This window comes from Lepisosteus oculatus, chromosome 14 (assembly GCF_040954835.1).
Source record: "Lepisosteus oculatus isolate fLepOcu1 chromosome 14, fLepOcu1.hap2, whole genome shotgun sequence".
Lineage (NCBI taxonomy): Eukaryota > Metazoa > Chordata > Actinopteri > Semionotiformes > Lepisosteidae > Lepisosteus > Lepisosteus oculatus.
The window spans coordinates 50535146-50552127 of record NC_090709.1 but is presented as its reverse complement, the minus strand read 5'-3'; the positions used below and the strand labels follow the sequence as shown (position 1 = coordinate 50552127).

General features: G+C 50.0%; 1 non-coding gene and 1 pseudogene across 1 annotated transcript; one reads left to right on the top strand and one right to left on the bottom strand.

Moving 5' to 3' along the window:
* Positions 1–4826: 4826 nt before the first annotated feature.
* On the bottom strand, positions 4827–4980 carry LOC138243717 (U1 spliceosomal RNA; annotated as a pseudogene).
* Positions 4981–12431: 7451 nt separating this feature from the next.
* On the top strand, positions 12432–12487 carry LOC138243861 (U7 small nuclear RNA). Its single transcript, XR_011192479.1, has one exon. It is a non-coding gene; the product is annotated as a U7 small nuclear RNA (small nuclear RNA).
* Positions 12488–16982: the final 4495 nt, after the last annotated feature.

Here is a 16982-nt window from a genome sequence, read left to right as displayed (position 1 = left end):
ATTGCCTTGACCCCTGCAGCAGAAACCGTTTTTGATGTTTTGAGACAAGCTTTCTTGCAGGCACTGGCCCTGGACTGGATTCCCTCAGACTGATCATCTGTATGTAATTTGTCTGTAAGTGAAAGAAATGGGTTGTGAGCTGTTGTGCTGGTGCAGGAGCATGGAGATAGGCATCGTCTGGTGGGTTATTATTATTCAGGACCCCTTGATGCGGTGGCCAAGGGGCTGTGTTTATGTGTTGTGCAGGCTACCTGCCTGGCTGTATAAACTGTGAATAATCTGGTGTAGAACTAGCAGACCGAATGAAAATATTTAATTGAAACTTGTAAATATGCTAAATGGAAAATTGTAGCAATTTATATAGACTATATATATACATTTGGTGTATGCCACAATTTTGGATGGCAGTGAAGGAATAGGGATTTCCCCAACATGGGAGATGGCTCTCCAGGCTTTTCTCAAGGCCCTCTCACCCGAGGAGCTGCGGCGCCACGTGCAGCTGGCCACGCCAACATCGCTGGAGCAGGCCTTGGCCCTTGCTACACGGGCTGAGGCCGTGTTCGAGGTGACTGGAAGTGCCAGCAGACGCAGTGCGCCCTGCCGGCTGACCGAGACGGCGACGGAGGGATCCAGCGAGGGGGAAGAGGAGCCAGCCCGGGCAGCGACCCCCACGGAACAGCCCTGCACGCTGATTTGCAACCGCTGCGGGAAGAGGGGACACCGAGCCCGGTTCTGCCGGGCACCCAAACCTCGCACTCCTTGATCGGCGTCGGGAAACGGGAACGGGGCGGCTCAGCGTGGGGAAGGCCACCCCTCGAACACCTCAACCCCCGCTCCGGAGAGCGATGTTAAGACCGGTGCCCCTCACGCCACCGTGGGGCGAGTCGACTGTAGCCGGGGCCTGTACCTCCACTGCAAAATCGAGCACCAACCCTGCCTGGCCCTACTCGACACCGGTTCATCGGTAACCCTACTCCGTCCGGGCGTCCTCCCCGACACCGAGGGCACCAACTCCCCAGGATGGGAGGCCTCCAGCCTGCGGCTAAGGACCGTGACAGGACAGCTCGCTGCAGTCCGGGGGAAACAGGTGCTTGCCTTCCGTCTAGGTGCAGCGACGGTGCGCCCCCCCTGCTACCTCGCACCCATCCAGGAGGACTGCATTCTGGGGCTGGACGTACTGCAGCGAGTGGGGGCCAGTTTGGACTTGAGCCGGCAGGAGTTGGTGTGGCAGGGGGAGCGACTGCACCTGATGGAGGGCAGGCCCGGCGAAGGCCGAGGGACGCGGGCTTGCCGGAGCCGGGAGAAAAAGAGGCAGTGGCGGCGGCGGCGGCGGCAGTCGCCGAACAGACCAGGCCTGTGAGCCGGGGAACGAGCGTGCCAGATCCTGATCCCGAGTCAGCCGGGGGGCCAGACAAAGCGGCGGCGGCGGGGGCCGAAGGTTGCGTGGAAGCGAGGCGCGCCGTTGAGGATCTCTACCAGCGGAGCTGCGAGGGCCTCGATCAAGAGCAGCTGCAGCGGCTCCAGGAGCTACTCACCCAGAACAAGGATCTCTTTGCGGCGAGAGATGGGGACTGCACCCGCACTGCCCTGGTCCAACATAAGATCAACACCGGCGACGCTCGGCCCATCCGCATCCCACCGGGACGCATGGTTCACACCAAGCGGACCGCCGCCGAGGAAAAGATCCGGGAGATGGCCGCAGCGGAGGTGATTGAGCCCTCCGTGAGCCCGTGGTCGGCGCCAGCTGTACTGGTAAAAAAAAAAGACGGCTCGTGGAGGTTCTGCGTCAACTACCGCAAGCTGAACGAGGTCAACCGGAAAGATTCCTACCCCCTGCCGAGGTAGATGACGCCCTAGACTACATCACTGGGTCGACCTGGTTCAGCTCCCTGGACCTCCGCTGCGGCTACTGGCAGGTACCGCTTGCTCCTGATGCTCGCCCGAAGACGGCCTTTTCTATCGGCCAGGGCCTCTGGCAGTTTACTGTCATGCCTTTTGGCCTGTGCAATGCCCCGGCGACGTTCGAGAGGCTGATGGAGAGGGTGCTGGCATCTGTCTCGCGGAAACAGTGTGTGCTGTATCTGGACGATCCGATACTTCATGCCCGGGGCTTAGACCAGGCCTTGACGAACCTCCAGGCGGTGCTGGCCTGCATCCGCCGCGCTGGCCTGAGGCTCAACCCCCGCAAATTCGAGCTCCTGCGGTGGGAGGTGAGCTTCCTGGGACATGTTGTTGGACCGCGAGGGGTGGCTACGGACCCAGGTAAGGTCGCCGCAGTGAGGGACTGGCCGACTCCACGCACCGTCACGGAGCTCCGCAGCTTTCTGGGGTTGGCCTCGTACTCGTACTGGGGTTCGTCCGGGACTTTGCCAGCATCGCTGCCCCGCTGCACCGCCTAACCGACAAGGGCCGCCGTTTCGACTGGGACTCGGGCTGTGAGACTGCCTTCGGCCGGTTGCGTGAAGCTCTGGTGGGGGCCCCCGTGCTGGCCTACCTGACCCGCGGTTGCCGTATGTTCTCGACACCGACGCGAGTGACTCGGGGGTGGGTGCGGTGTTGGCGCAGGAGGGGCCGGATGGGGAGCGCGTAGTGGCCTACTATAGTCGGGCTTTGACTAGGGCTGAACGGAACTACTGCGTGACCCGTCGCGAGCTGCTGGCGGTGATGGCGGCGGTCCACCACTTCAGGCCGTACCTGTTCGGGACCCGGTTCCGGCTGAGGTCCGACCATGTGTCCCTCACCTGGCTGCTCCATTTTAAGGAGCCGAAGGGGCAGATGGCGCGATGGATAGAGATCCTGCAGGAGTACGACTTCACTGTCGTGCACCTTGCGGGGTCTCGCTCTCTCGCGGCGCCCCTGCGAGGCCGCGGTGCACGGCCAGCCGGTCGTGGGGCACTTCGGCGGTAAAAAAACCCTGCAGCGTCTCCGAGGCCATTGCCACAGAGACGTGCAGCGGTACTGCCGAACGTGTGCGGTGTGCGTGGCGCAGAAGGGTCCCCCCGAGCGCTCTCGGGCCCCCCTCCAACAACACCAGGTGGGGGCTCCTATGGAGCGGGTGGGGGTGGAAGTTTTGGGCCCGTTTCGGTGCACCGAGGCCGGGAACCGCTACGTCTTGGTGGCCATGGATTATTTTACGAAGTGGCCGGAGGCCTACGCCCTCCCGGACCAGAGTGCCCCCACGGTGGCCGATGCACTGCTGGAGGGGATGTTTGCCAGGCTGGGGGTGTCGGAGGAGTTACACAGTGACCAGGGGCGTAACATCGAGTCCCAGGTCTTCGCCAGAGTGTGCCAGCGCCTGGGGATCACACCGCTGCATCCCCAGAGCGACGGGTTGGTGGAGCGGTTTAATCGGACGCTCGCCACCCAGCTGGCCACCCTGGTGTCCCTACACCAACGGGACTGGGACCGCCACCTCCCCCTTGCGCTCTGGGCGTATAGGACCGCGGTCCAGGAATCCACCGGGTGCACCCGGCCTCGCTCATGCTGGGCCGGGAAATGCGAACCCCGGTGGACCTGGTCTTCGGCCCGCCGCCCGGAGACGGGTCGGCACAACCGGCTGGACCGGACTACGAGTGGGACCTGCGGCAGCGGATGCAGCGGGTGCACAGCTTTGCACGGACCCACCTGACACAGGCGGGGGTCCGGTAGAAGCGGTACTACGACCTGCGCTGCAGGGGGCCTGCCTTCCAGCCCGGGGACTCGGTTTGAGTGTACAACCCGCGCCGCCACAAAGGCCTCAGCCCTAAGATGGCGCCGTCGTGGGAGGGGCCCGCTGAGGTACTCGGGGTGGTGGGCGAGGTCTGCTACCGTGTCTGGTTGCGAACACGGGGTAGAGTGGTGGTCCTGCACTGAGACCGCCTGGCCCCCTACCGGGCCCGGGAGGAGGAGCCGTGTGGGGAGCCTCTAGAGGAGCAGCCGGGGCTTGAGCCGGCCGATAGTGGGGCGTCCATGGGTCGCCAGCCATCACCGCGGCGCAGCGGCCGCTCACGCAGGGTTCCGCAGCAGTTAGCCGAGTACGAGTACAGCCTGAGGGGGGTGTTCGACGTCGGCGAGACGCCAGACGCTTCAGGTGGGGGCAGTGTAACACCCTCGGCTGGTGGTGAGGAGGAAGCGCCCCTAGGCCCTCGTAGTACCGCTGAGCATGCTGGGAGTGGTAGCCGGGGAGAGTCTGAGGGTCAGCACGATGAAAAGCGGCTGACCCTACCTGTGTAAATAATGTCCTAGTATTTCTAGCACCCTGTGTAGTCTTATAAGAGTATAGCGTGTTGTTAAGTAATTACCACCATAAAGATGTGTACGTGTTCCGTCTCCTCATGTGCGTGTATATTCTGTGTTTGGTTTTGTGTGGTTGTTAACAAATAAAGCTAGCGCTTGGTTTGTTAATCGCGTCTCTACTGGTCTTTTGTTCTGAAAAGAACCTATAAATGCTACAATATATTCATTTATTACTGGTTTCATTCATTGAGCACGGATACAATAGAGGTACAGCCATTCACTATTTGACATGTCTGCACTGGTACAGAACCTAGCAATCAGAAAACAGGTGAAACTGTCTTTAGAATTAGCACACAGTACTGAGGCCCCCATGACCAAATAAAGGCTAACCTCGATAATCAGCCTAAATAATGCAGACCACAGCAAAACGACTGACTTTGAAAAGGGAATGAATGTCCGGAAGGAGAAGTGTAACCAGCTTGAGATGCTTCTCCGGACCTCTAACTAAAGAAACCGGGAACCAGCAGTGGCATCGACTCCTTTCGAACTGGGATCCTATCGCAGCTCGTGGTGTCGTAACTCTTCCGTATCTGATATTGGATCAAGCACATCAGGGGAGAGCGTGAACACAGTCCCCCACTACCAGAAAGTATGCAGTCGAGATTCCCACATTTGGGGAATTCGCAGGGGTCAGCACAGCTGGAGTGCAATGGCCGAGCCTTGCTCTGGGTGAACCGATTTCGATTTCGATTTTTAAGAACTTTTATTTCCTTTTCACAATCAAATACAGGGCATCACAAATGCTTTACATTAATATACATACTTAAAACAGTATATATGATCACATCTTATTACATTTTGACACGGTACCAGTTACATAGCAACAATTTCTTTTTTCTGAAGCAAATCACATTCTTTACTTAAACATGATAATGTTTTTCACAGTTTCTTGAGATATTGACCTATGCCCTCTATTTCCCACAGATTTTCTGCTTCCTCCCTCCCTTCTCTCCACAGATCTCTGAGGTAATAGTTCTCTCGGGTGATGAACAGGGCCAGGCTACCTGCTGCCTTGACTGGGACCTCGATGCCTTTGAACAGCCCCATGTTCCTCACTCTCCACAGGGCGTCTTTCCCACTGTTCACCATGGCCCAGATCCTGTCAAACACGTCAGGAGGAAGTTTGACAGGAGAGATGCCGTATATGACGAAAGCAGCGGTCAGGGTAAATTGGGGCGAGAGAGCTTGCAACCAATCTTCAAACTGTGCCCAGAAGGCCTTAGCAAAAAAGCAGGACCACAGGAGATGGGTCACAGTCTCCTCCTCGCCGCAGCCCACCCTAACGCAGCGAGGGCTGGGGGTGAGGCCTAAGAACTAAGAAAGTTCGTACCGGTAAGCACTGGTGGACGACACTCCAGGCTAAATCTCTGTGAATGTTGCACAGAAACTTAGAGGATGTGTGTTTCCACACCTTCCTTGTTTGGGTTGATGTTAAAATGCCCACAGGGGTCTGCCTATTGTTCTGGGGTGCAACGAAATCTTCCAGTTTTTGGACGCTGACATCTCGGAGGGGAATATGGCGAATTGGGTGAGATCTTAGAAAACTTTTAACTGTCCCATAAATTGCAGGGCATGTGTCAGAGAGTGGGACATCCAGCTTGGGTCTGACACCCCACACTCTGAACACCTCCCTACCTACCCAGAGCCTGGCACAATAAGTCCAGGTACGTGCTGCAGGTGCTGTTGCAAAGCCTCTCAGCACAGAGGACAGGAAAATGCACAGCAGCTTCGTAGCAATATCTGGGACAGACTTCCCCCCTGAGGGTAGCGGCCTGTACATTATTTCCCTTCTGAGTCTTTCCTGCTTCCCACCCCATAGAAATTGAAACATCAATCTCCTCAGCACCGCCGCAACACGGTGTCGGATTGGGAAGGTAGAAGCCAGAAAATTCAAGACAGGCAAGAGCTCGGCTTTGATGACCAGCACCTTACCTGTCATGGTGAGGTCTCGGTCCTTCCATTGCATCAGTTTTTTGTTTAAGATTGGCAATTTGTTCTGCCAATTTATTGTTCCCATCTCTTCTCCAAAAACCCCCAGGACCTTAATTCTCTTCTCTTGCAGCCTGAGGTCATGTCCTTCTTTTGGCTCTCTCCAGTTCTGATAAAAAATCTCACTCTTAGATTTGTTAATTTTTGCAGAGGAAGCCAAAGAGAAACGATCACATCACTGCAGAGCTCTGCTAATTGAGGCATTGTCAGAGAGGAGCAGGGTGACGTCATCCATGTATAGAGATGTCTTTACCTCTCCTCCCCCACTTCCAGGCACTGGTATCCCATTAATGGCCTGATCCTGGCGCAAGGCACAGGCTAAGGGCTCCATAGCCAAAACGAATAACAAGGGGGATAATGGGCAGCCCTGCCTCACCCCTGAACAGACTTCAAAGGGGCGTGATCTATTGCCATTTACCATTACTCTGCTGTTGCTACCTGTGTACAGCAGGTTAATCCACTTTCTCATGATGGGGCCAAACTTCATGTGCTCAAGTATCGATGTTAAGTACTGCCGGTTTAGGCAGTCAAAGGCCTTTTCTAGGTCTACACCTAAAATGCACAGAGGGAGGGAGCGATCCTCTGAGTACAGACAGACATCCCTCAACAAGGCCAGGTTGTCGCTCATCAGGCGTCCTGCTATCCCACAAGTCTGTTCTTTCCCTACCAGTGAGGCCACTACATTTTGTAGGAGCAGGAAAAGGGCTTTGGACAGAATCTTAGTGTCCATGCCTAACACGTTGAAGGGTCTCCAGTTCTTTATGTCATTCTTTGCTCCTTTCTTAAACAAGAGAGAGATAGTGCCTTCTCTAAAGGAGTCAGGCAGCAATTCTGTCTTATAGCTTTCCTCGAATAGGAGCAGTAGCGGATCCTGAAGCAGATCCCAAAAGGTGCAGTAAAATTCTTTAGGGAGCCCATCAGCACCCGGATTTTTCCCCTTTTGTAAGCTCTCCATAGCCTGTCTCAGCATTTCTACTGTCAAATTCCTCTCAAGTACTTCCCTATCTTCTTCACTCAAAACGTTTTCTAGCTTTGAGGTAAAAAAATGAATTTCTTCATCCTTTACCTCTGTAGAGCTGTACAGTCTTGAGTAGAAGGCCTCGGTGCAGGAGAGGATAGCACTCGGCTCTGTTCTCTCTCTTCCCTCCTCATCAACTACACTTTCCATGACAGACTTGGAGCCTACCACTTTCCTGAAAAAGAAGCGAGTACACTTCTCATTTTCTTCCAAGAACTGCACTCAGCTTCTTAACAGCACTCCTCGACTACTTTCTTTCGCTATGCTCCGGATGTCCTTTTTTAAGAGGGTGATATCCTCGAGCACATCGAAGCCACTGTGCAGCATCGTGTAGAGACGTTGCAGCTGCCTCTGTTTCCTGGCTAGCACTCCTCTCCGTCTGGCAGCAGCCTTCCTTCCCTCAGCCATGAAAAAGGCCTTTGTCCTCACCTTCACCTCCTCCCACCACTCTCCTACTGACCCATACAGACACTGCAAGGACAGCCACTGTGATAGTTTCTCCTTGTAGCGGGATACTAATCCCCTCGTTCTCTAGCAGCTTTGTGTTGAGTTTCCAGAGGCCTGGGCCAAAGACAGTCCCGCCCTTGAGTTCCACTCTACACCCTAAAGCCTGATGATCTGAGAAGAAGACAGGCTGAAGAGTGACCCCAACAACTTTCATTTTCTCTGACACAAAGCAATAGTCAATTCTGGAGCTGCTATTCCTCCCTGACCATGTATATCCTGCTGTTGTGGGATATATACATCTATATGTGTCTGAGAGTTTAAAGTCTTGAACTAAGTTTTGCAGGGCCAGTGAGCTGGAATCCAATTTTATCGGCCTTTTGGCTAAGATCAAGTTCAAGTGGCATGCCCGCAGTTCTTGTCTTTCCAAAGTTCTAGAAGGTGATCGAAGATCCTGAAGAGCGCTTGAGCTGGTATCACCCTAGGTTGAGCCTAGGGGGTTAAGGCCAAGCAGCAGCTGAGCTGGGTGGGATCCGGCAGCAACGTTCTCTCTCTCTGCTCTCTCCTCTCCCCTCTCCCTTTCTCTCTCTCTGCCTCCTTGGCCTCTTGGCTGGGAGTAGGTACTCGTGGCCTGCCCGCGGTGCTTACTTTCTTCCTCGAGACACGGAAGCACTATCCGCTCCCTCCCTCTCTCTCCTCCTGCGCCTGCACCTAGCTGGGCTTTGCCCACAAGGACAAAGGCCAGGGCTCCCTCGCTGCTCCTTTAGCAGCTAAACCCTCCTCTCCACAGGACCTTGCTCTCTCTCTTTCTCTCCTTTTTTCTTTTTTCTCCTTTCCAGATGGCAGACAAGAAGACACTGATCCGGTTCCACTGGACCAAGAAAACAGAGACGATGCCAACTGCGAAATCCTTTTTCATTACCTTCCTGAGAGGGATCCTGCAGTTGGTGGCCGGAGATCTCTACTGCCTGCAAGACAACAAGGCAGAGAGATACGTGGAGGCCTACATGGCCACGGACGCCTCATATGAAAAGGCCACGAAAATTATCAGAGAAAAAGAGGGGCACCTGGCAAAAACCTGCCGGGCAGCCAAAAAGTGCGATGGATGCGGCGTCGAGGGACACCTCCTTCACTAATGCAAGGTAAGCAAACCTTCGTTTGCGCAGGTGGTGGAAGCCGACCGGCAGAAACCGGTCTCAAGACAAAGGGAGATAGGTGAGAACAAAGAACCCGCACCTCCCCTGCAGAGAACCGAAACTGCCGAGGCCACACCCCAGCCGCACCAATGCCTCAAGATGGCCGCCAGGACGACGGACAAAATGGCTGACCGGAGGAAGGGCCCTGGATAACTCCCAGCAAGAAGGGAAAGAGGATCCACCTTCCGAAGGACAAAAGAAAAGAGTGGTAAGGGAGAACCGTTTCCTCGTCCTAGAGGAAACGGAACTTTCTTCCCCCGAGGCCCAGGAACCAACGGAGGAGGCAGCCCAGGAAATGGAAACCCTCCCCCCCGAGGCCCAAAGATGACAGGAAGTGACAGCCCAGGAAACGGAACCCCCCTCCCCCGAGTCCCACGGACAACAGGAGGAGGCAGCCCAGGAAGTCGGAACCCCCTCCCCTGAGGCCCAGGAACAACAGGAAGAGGCAGCCCAGGAAGTGGAGCCCCCCTCCCCCAAGGCCCAGGAGCAACTGGAGGTCCCCGAAACTCCTGGAGAAAGGGAAGAAAAAAGCCTTCCCGAAGCAGTGGCGGAGAGTATCCTCGAGGAAGACTAGGATTACTTTGAAGCCGCCCTGGAGCCTGGACTGATGGTAGGGCTGGACCTGTCCAGCATGTTTACCTTTCAGTCCCCAGCATATTCCCCCCAGGACCCGAACGAGAGGAGTTACATCTAGGCTAAACAGTGCCCAGATGTAGACTCCCAAGTTTTCCACTGTAAGCACAAAGAGAGGAGGTTCAACTTTCACTTGTTTAATCATGACTGTGAAACTTATCTTTCTAACAACTAACGTGAGAGGGCTAAGAGACCCGGTGAAAAGACGGGGAGTCTTTCATGATCTGGCCTCAAAGTCTTTCTCAGTTTGTTTCTTACAGGAGGTCCACCTGAAGGATGAAAGCGACAAGCTGACATTCAGCAGGGAATGGACGAAGGGAGAATCATGCTGGAGCGTAGGAGGGGTCCATTCTTCCGGAGTGGGAATCCTCCTCGGAAACCCAGAGATGACGCTGGTTTCCTCCTTCTCGGTGGTGCAGGGCCGGATCCTGGTCGTAGACATCGACTGGAGGGGGCAGAAGTTGAGAGCAATTAACGTCTATGCTCCAACAGAACCCTCTATCCTGAAGGAAGTGTTTGCTGACCTGGCCAGCTGCTGCACCACCAACAGACAGGTGGTGCTTGGCGGGGACTTCAACATTGACCGGGAGAAGGGGAGCAACGCTAGCTCGGCAGAGCTGGAGTCGCTACTCAAGCAGTTCTCACCGGTAGACGGTTTCAGACGGTGCTGCCCTAACGACACCGGAACGACATGGAAAAACTCCCGCGGAGTGTGCAGCCGCCTGGACTACATCTTTCTGCACACGACCTGCTCCCTGGAGTCGGCGACGGTGTCCCCGGAGGGGTATTCCGACCACGAGCGATTGATGGTGGTGGCTAACACCAACCTGTCGCCATTCGGTCGTGGGTACTGGAAGCTGAACCGGGAGATACTGGAGGAAGATGAATTCAAGGCACTGTTCCGTAAAGACTACGCGAGCTGGGTCGATCTGAGAGACGGCTACAGCTCCATGGTGGAATGGTGGGAGTCGGTGAAAGACAGGACCCGAACCCTGGCGCAGACGTACTGCAGACGGAAGGTGGCCAGGGAGAGGAAGGAAGCTGCACGACTCCAGAGACAACTAGAGGAGGAGTACAGCTCGGCTAACGGGGGAGGAGCCTTCAATTCAGCCTGGGCACGGGACCTGAAGGAGAGGCTCCGCAAACTCAATCAGGTCCGAAGAGCCCAGAAAAAGAGTGTGATCCACGGCCTGAGACGGGGAAATGGAGAGGAACTGCTGGCCGAGAGCGACAAGGTAGAAGCGGCCACCGCTTTCTACACGGAGCTCTTTTCAGAAAAGCAGACGGAGGTGGTGAGGGAGGACTTGGAGGGTCCGATTGCGGCCGAGGAGCTGAAGGCGGTGCTCTTGTCCATGGAGAATGGCAAGGTGCCAGGGCCGGACGGACTCCCCAAGGAATTCTACACCTGCTTCTGGGACACCCTGGCGGAAGACCTGGTGGAAGTGGCGCAGGAGATCTTCCGCCGGGGGAAACTCGGAGACACCATGAGGGAGGGCTCCCTGCTCTTCAAGAGCCCTTAGCAGAGACGGTGAGACGGGACCCTGTCATCGACGGCCTGGAGATACCGGGAGGCGTGGGGGAAACCCTGAAGATCTCCCAGTACGCCGACGACACGACGCTGTTCCTGAGGTCGGACAGGGGGTTGAGGAGGGCCCTGCAGGTCATGGAGCAATACTCCAGAGTCTCGGGGTCGAAACTCAACCGCCGAAAGAGCAAACTGAAGTTCTTCGGGCCCTGGAAGCACAGGACGACGGCGCCGGAGGGTCTCGAGCTCTGCACGGAGCCCCTCAAAATACTGGGAGTTTCCTTCCAGAGCCAGGACAACGAGACCAACAACTGGACCAAGAGGATCGCCAAGGTGAACGCGAAGCTGGGTCTGTGGAAAACGCGGTCGCTGTCCTACACAGGGAAAGTGATCCTGCCGGCTTTGGTTTACCTGGCGGTGGTGTACCCGCTGCCGGCCAGACTCAGACGAGCGCTGCAAGGGATGATCTTCGGCTTCGTCTGGGGCGGGAAGTACGAGTACATCACGAGAAACCGGATGTGTCAGCCGGTCGAGGAAGGGGGTCGAGATGTCCCACATTTCTCCCTGAAACTCGACTGCATCTTCTACTGCAACCTCTGTCGGGCGCTGCGGGAGCCCATCGGACCTCAGGAGGAGGACGAAGTGCCTAGTCGCCAAATGGGGTTTCCCCACGGCGAGGGAGCGCTGGAAAGGACTTTGGGCCCTATACAGGGATTAAAGGACAATAGCGAGTGGTAGGTTTGGAGGGACTCTCTTATTTGCGCAAATCCGCCCCCACTTGCAAAGATTGATAACGGACAATCAATCTCCGTTACGCCGTTGTTATTTATTACATGGAGTGTTAATATGTGTGAGATGTTCCTTTTGAGATGTTTTTTTTGCAGAATAAAGTATATTTTGTAGAACAAAAAACATCTTATGACAAGGTTTACAAGTTATCTGTTGAACTACATTCTCATAGGTGTGGTCACATTCCAGATCATTTGTTTACGTTTTTGTTTCTGGAGCAACTGTTAGATGAAATGTGCTAATATGTAACCTAACTCCAGTGTGAATAACTAGAAGAGGGGAGCAGCTCCATTCCATACCATGGGAGCTTTGAGATTGGCTGGGCCAGATCTCTCATTTGCATATCTGATTTGGAAATATAACACTAAACCCCTTCTTGCATGGATTTAACTTGCACCCAAGAGTCCCCTACTGTGTATTGCTACTTATTTTTTTATGATAAGTGGTGATTACCAGTTGACAGGTTTTATTTGTTGAATTATAAATGGTTTTGTATTATCATCCTGAATGGCCTGTACTCAAGGTTTGGTAGGGTATGTGTTTTCATTACATTTACCAAATTGAATTTTTGCTCTTTTAGTATTTGTCTAGAAGGCTTTCTGAAGTCAGGAACCCCATTTATTTGGTGAAAAAGGATTCTGTATTAATATTTCTCATACAATATAAATAGGGTCTTTTATGAATAAAAAGATCTTGCACTTGGAAATCTTGATAAAGCTGTGTGCTTCCATACACTCAAGCAGTTTTGATTCCTAATATTTGACCTTAGGTGCGGGAACGGGTCTTTTTTGCCATTTGATTTCCAATTGATCAGCACAGTATAGAAAATAGACCCATAAAGCAACCTCAGCAGTGACAAATGTGCGAAAAGTGATCACTTGTTTTCGCCCGCTTTCAAACTGAAACCCTTTGGTGTGTTAAGAGAATGTGATAACCACTACACTGCGCAAGGTGGGAATGGGTGACTTGCAGAGAGTGTTGAACGTCGAGAAAGGACTTCTCTCAGGAATATATTTCCACATTCTGAAGAGGAGATTTTCTCCATTTCTATAGTCTGACTTCCTCTTTTGCTAGAGAGCTGTAGAATGTGGAGTCACCTATCCAGCTCTGGGAGCAGTGTGTAGATAACAGGTTTGTAACTGCCTGATGAGCACAGTAAATTAATACAGCAGAATAAACACACTGTGAGTATTTGAAGGGAATTAACAATCTTTCACGTCTCGCCATGTTCAATGCTGCTGTCATTTCTGTAATATTGTGATTATCACGTTCATCACACATGGGCAAGATCCCCTTTTTGAAAGCGGGCAGAAACAGGTGTCTTTTTATCTTCTCACATTTTGCACTTCTGCCAGTGTTTTATGGATCTTGTTTTGTCTTATTGCAATAATTCGAATTTCCTGTGTCATTCATGATCACATCAAACTGGCAGCAGATCATGTCACCTTTCAGATAGTCGTTCTTCTGCTTCCTAAATTTCCTAGAGACAGGTCTTTTCAGCAGAACTGACAAATGTGGCAAAGCAACCTGATAAGACCAGGTCCTAGAAGTCACTACTCAGTCAGTTACTACTGCCGAAATGCAAGCCCTTCCTCCAGCCTGAAGAAGTTGATCCTACATTACTCAGGAAGAAGATGTATCTACCAAACTTCAGAGAGCTGAGCTGGATTACGTAACACTCTACCACTCCTCTTCGTGCACTCATGCTGGAACTTTGGGAGGCTACTGCAGACAGCAGAGGTTAGATCGTAAACAGAGGTTGAAATAGCTCAGCTGAGAAAGCCTTAGACTGATGCTCTAAAGGTCCCTGGTTCAATCTGGGGTTATGGCATTTTGTTTCGTTGCGCCATTTGTTCCTCTAGGCAATGCCCTGTTTCCGAAAGTCACACTTCCCTTTCTCAGCCTGAATCCTAAACTAGAGTCTTTGTGTCCTTGAGTCCCTCTTTTACCGACACTGATGAAGTACAGAAATAACTTAACATATTTTGCACTCCTTATGGTGTTTTATGGTGGGACCTGTATTTCTCTATGAATTTCCTTAGTGACAGGCCATTTGTTTTCAATATATTTCTGGTGAAGTTATTACATCGGTCTCCCCTGGTGGCTTGTTTTCATATCCCACTTCTGACAATGACTTTTCTTATGTCACTTTGATGCTTTAAAGCTCCTTAGCTCCCTGTCAGGAATCAAACCCCATTCTCCTGTATGACAGGCAGGGATTCTCACCATGGTTAAATTGCAACTGTAATAATATTGACAACATTAATAAATGCATATATAATTGAAATTAAAAACATATCTAACACAGCATCTTTTCTGGTTATATACCACAATGCATTGCTGATATTTGTTGTTTGCCATTTAGGTTAAATACTGTCATGTTTTTCTCAGCAATCTTCTTTTGATGCGTAAGTATAAATAATGATAATACTATTTGAATGCATACAGGTCTTAATATTATTTTGATTAAAAATAGTACGTTAATAAGCAATAAATGGCATATAAAATAGTGTGAAGGTGAAGATCACACAAAATCAACTACAAATGTGGGAATTATACATTTTTAGGATTATAAATTGCATGTAGCACATTAGCAACACTACAGTAATGCTAATATAACAATAGTGTAAAAAAAATCCTGACCTAATTCCTTACAAATGCTGATACAAAATGGGAATGATTTCAGAGTTTCGGGGATTGGGTCTCCTGATAGAGATCAGAGATGAACTGAGGCATGTTGGAAAGTGTACAGAACTGGTGAACTCCCAATTCCACATCAAGAGGCTGAGCACAATGGAAGAGTCCTGTACACACAAGTGAGTCCTTGACAACATGGACAATCAAAACCTACTGGTATGATATTATATTCTCTCTGTGGTGTAGAAAATATTCACTACTAGTATTATAGGTTACAGATAGGTCATTATATGACAGCTTACATCTGATTAATAGGATCCATCTCTGGCATACATTCTTATTTTTAGTTTATAATGTATAATCTTGCTAATTTTTTAATGCCAAAATAAAGTGTTTTATAAAAAGCTTCATGTTCTAAGAAATTACTACAACTTTTGAACTTTGAAATATTGCCACTTTGTATTCTAGGACTTAGCAAATACTGCAGAAAAGTGGAGTTAAAATGTGAAAATGTGTAATGGGTATGTCTGATTAGTTGATTAGTGAAGATCCAGTAGTAAAAATAGCTTCTAATATTATTTCTAATATAATATTATTTCCAGATAAACCAACTTTGGAGAGTAGGCAACAGTGATTTCAAAGAAAGTGTGTTCACAGTGTTGTTAAGGTATTGCTTATAGATTTTTTTAATGTTTTTACATTACATTTTTACTTTGATCAAGTTAAAATATCCACAAAATTTAGCTTAAAGATACCTTGTTAACCACTGAATTTGCAAGGTGTAAAACTGCTAAATTGTCTTTTAAAATCTAAGGATTACAGTAGTACATTTGATACTAAATATTTGAGTAAATAAACGTTGAGTGAAAACTCGCTTGAGAAATGTCTAAGCTCAGTCATAATTTGGTTTTCAGACTTAAGACAAATTAACTGATGATGGAATTCAACTTCGCTGGCACAAACCAGAAAGATCAAAGACAAATGAGGTGCCTGGGAGACACAAATCTTTTTAGAGCAATTAAAGGTACTTTTATTCTATGTTGTACTTTCAAACTTTGGTTACTCTTTAATTAGGACAGACTTTATTGCTCAATTACTATGATGCAAGCTAAACTTAATACACTGATTAAGCTTTGATCTTAGTAAACCTTAATGGTTCTTTTTTGAGATTATATTCAAGAAGAGATTAATCATCATTTGTCGATCATTTGTTCATTTGTTGGAGAACTTGATAATCTTTGACAATTATTATTAAATGAGCATTATACAAATGTGCGTTGATATTTTTAATATGTACCTTAATTGTAATATATATAAACACAATTGGTTTGATATGGATGTTCATTTGAAGGATTTGAGGATATCAAGGATCGCAGAACAACCAAAGATACATTTGGGTCTCTGCTATTGGTAAAGATGAAAGAGTACCGTAAGCGTGAAGCTTGCATACACACGAGAGAAAAAATCAGTTTTAATGCACTTCATTAAACTGATGGTGTGCTTATCAATCGTGCATGAGAAATACATAGCAGAGGATTGTTTCGATCTATCGACCTCTGGGTTATGGGCCCAGCACGCGTCCGCTGCGCCACTCTGCTGACAGCTGTCATAGTGTGATTCAACACAACTGCTCTATCTTTGCTTTCTAAAAGTGCGCCCGAGATTAAAAGTTTCAACGGCAAACGCAGACGTCACTTTGAGCACTTGGTCTTTTATAGTACAAATATCACACGCTGCACTACATGGGCGTGTCTTCAAGATCGTTGAGAACCAAACCTTCTGCTTTCCGAGGCAACTGATTCTTTCCTTGTTAATTCACAAATCTTCAATGAGAATCAGTGAAACGAAAACCAAACACATGTACACACTCGCGTCCTAGCCTGAAAGAAAAATGATGGAAGCATTTGAGGAATAACAAGAGTAGTCTGAACAGCTCCAGTCTATCAACTGCTCTACAAAGTGATCGCTACTTCCACACCCAGTTTATAACACTGAAAATGATTCAGGAAGCACAGCAAAGTTCTAAAAGCAGCGCTTGAAAAGCGTCTAGATACATAAAATGACAATTTCTCAAAAGTAAAATCTTCAGCTTTTAAATATTGTCATCCATATATTTTCGTTTTTCTCTTTTTTACATAACACGCTTTCGAGAAATAGACTGTCTTGTAATGAAGGCTGCATTAGAACGTGTATCTACATTAAAATCGGGTTTATGACTTTTGCGTTATTCAGCTTTCTTAGCGCTTGGGTCTCGATTCAGATATCGCAATAAAAGCAACAGGGGAGTAAGTTTTCCTTTTCTAAATCAAAGGTGATCTGCTCACAAGGAAGTATAAAAACTTCAAAGGAACAAGTAATAGGTTTATTCCATGCTGAAAAAAAGAAGAAAGAGAACACAACGTTTCGGCCGTGGAGCCTTCTTCAGGTGAAGTATAAAAAAGTATATAATGTATAATGAAGTATAATGAAGTATAAA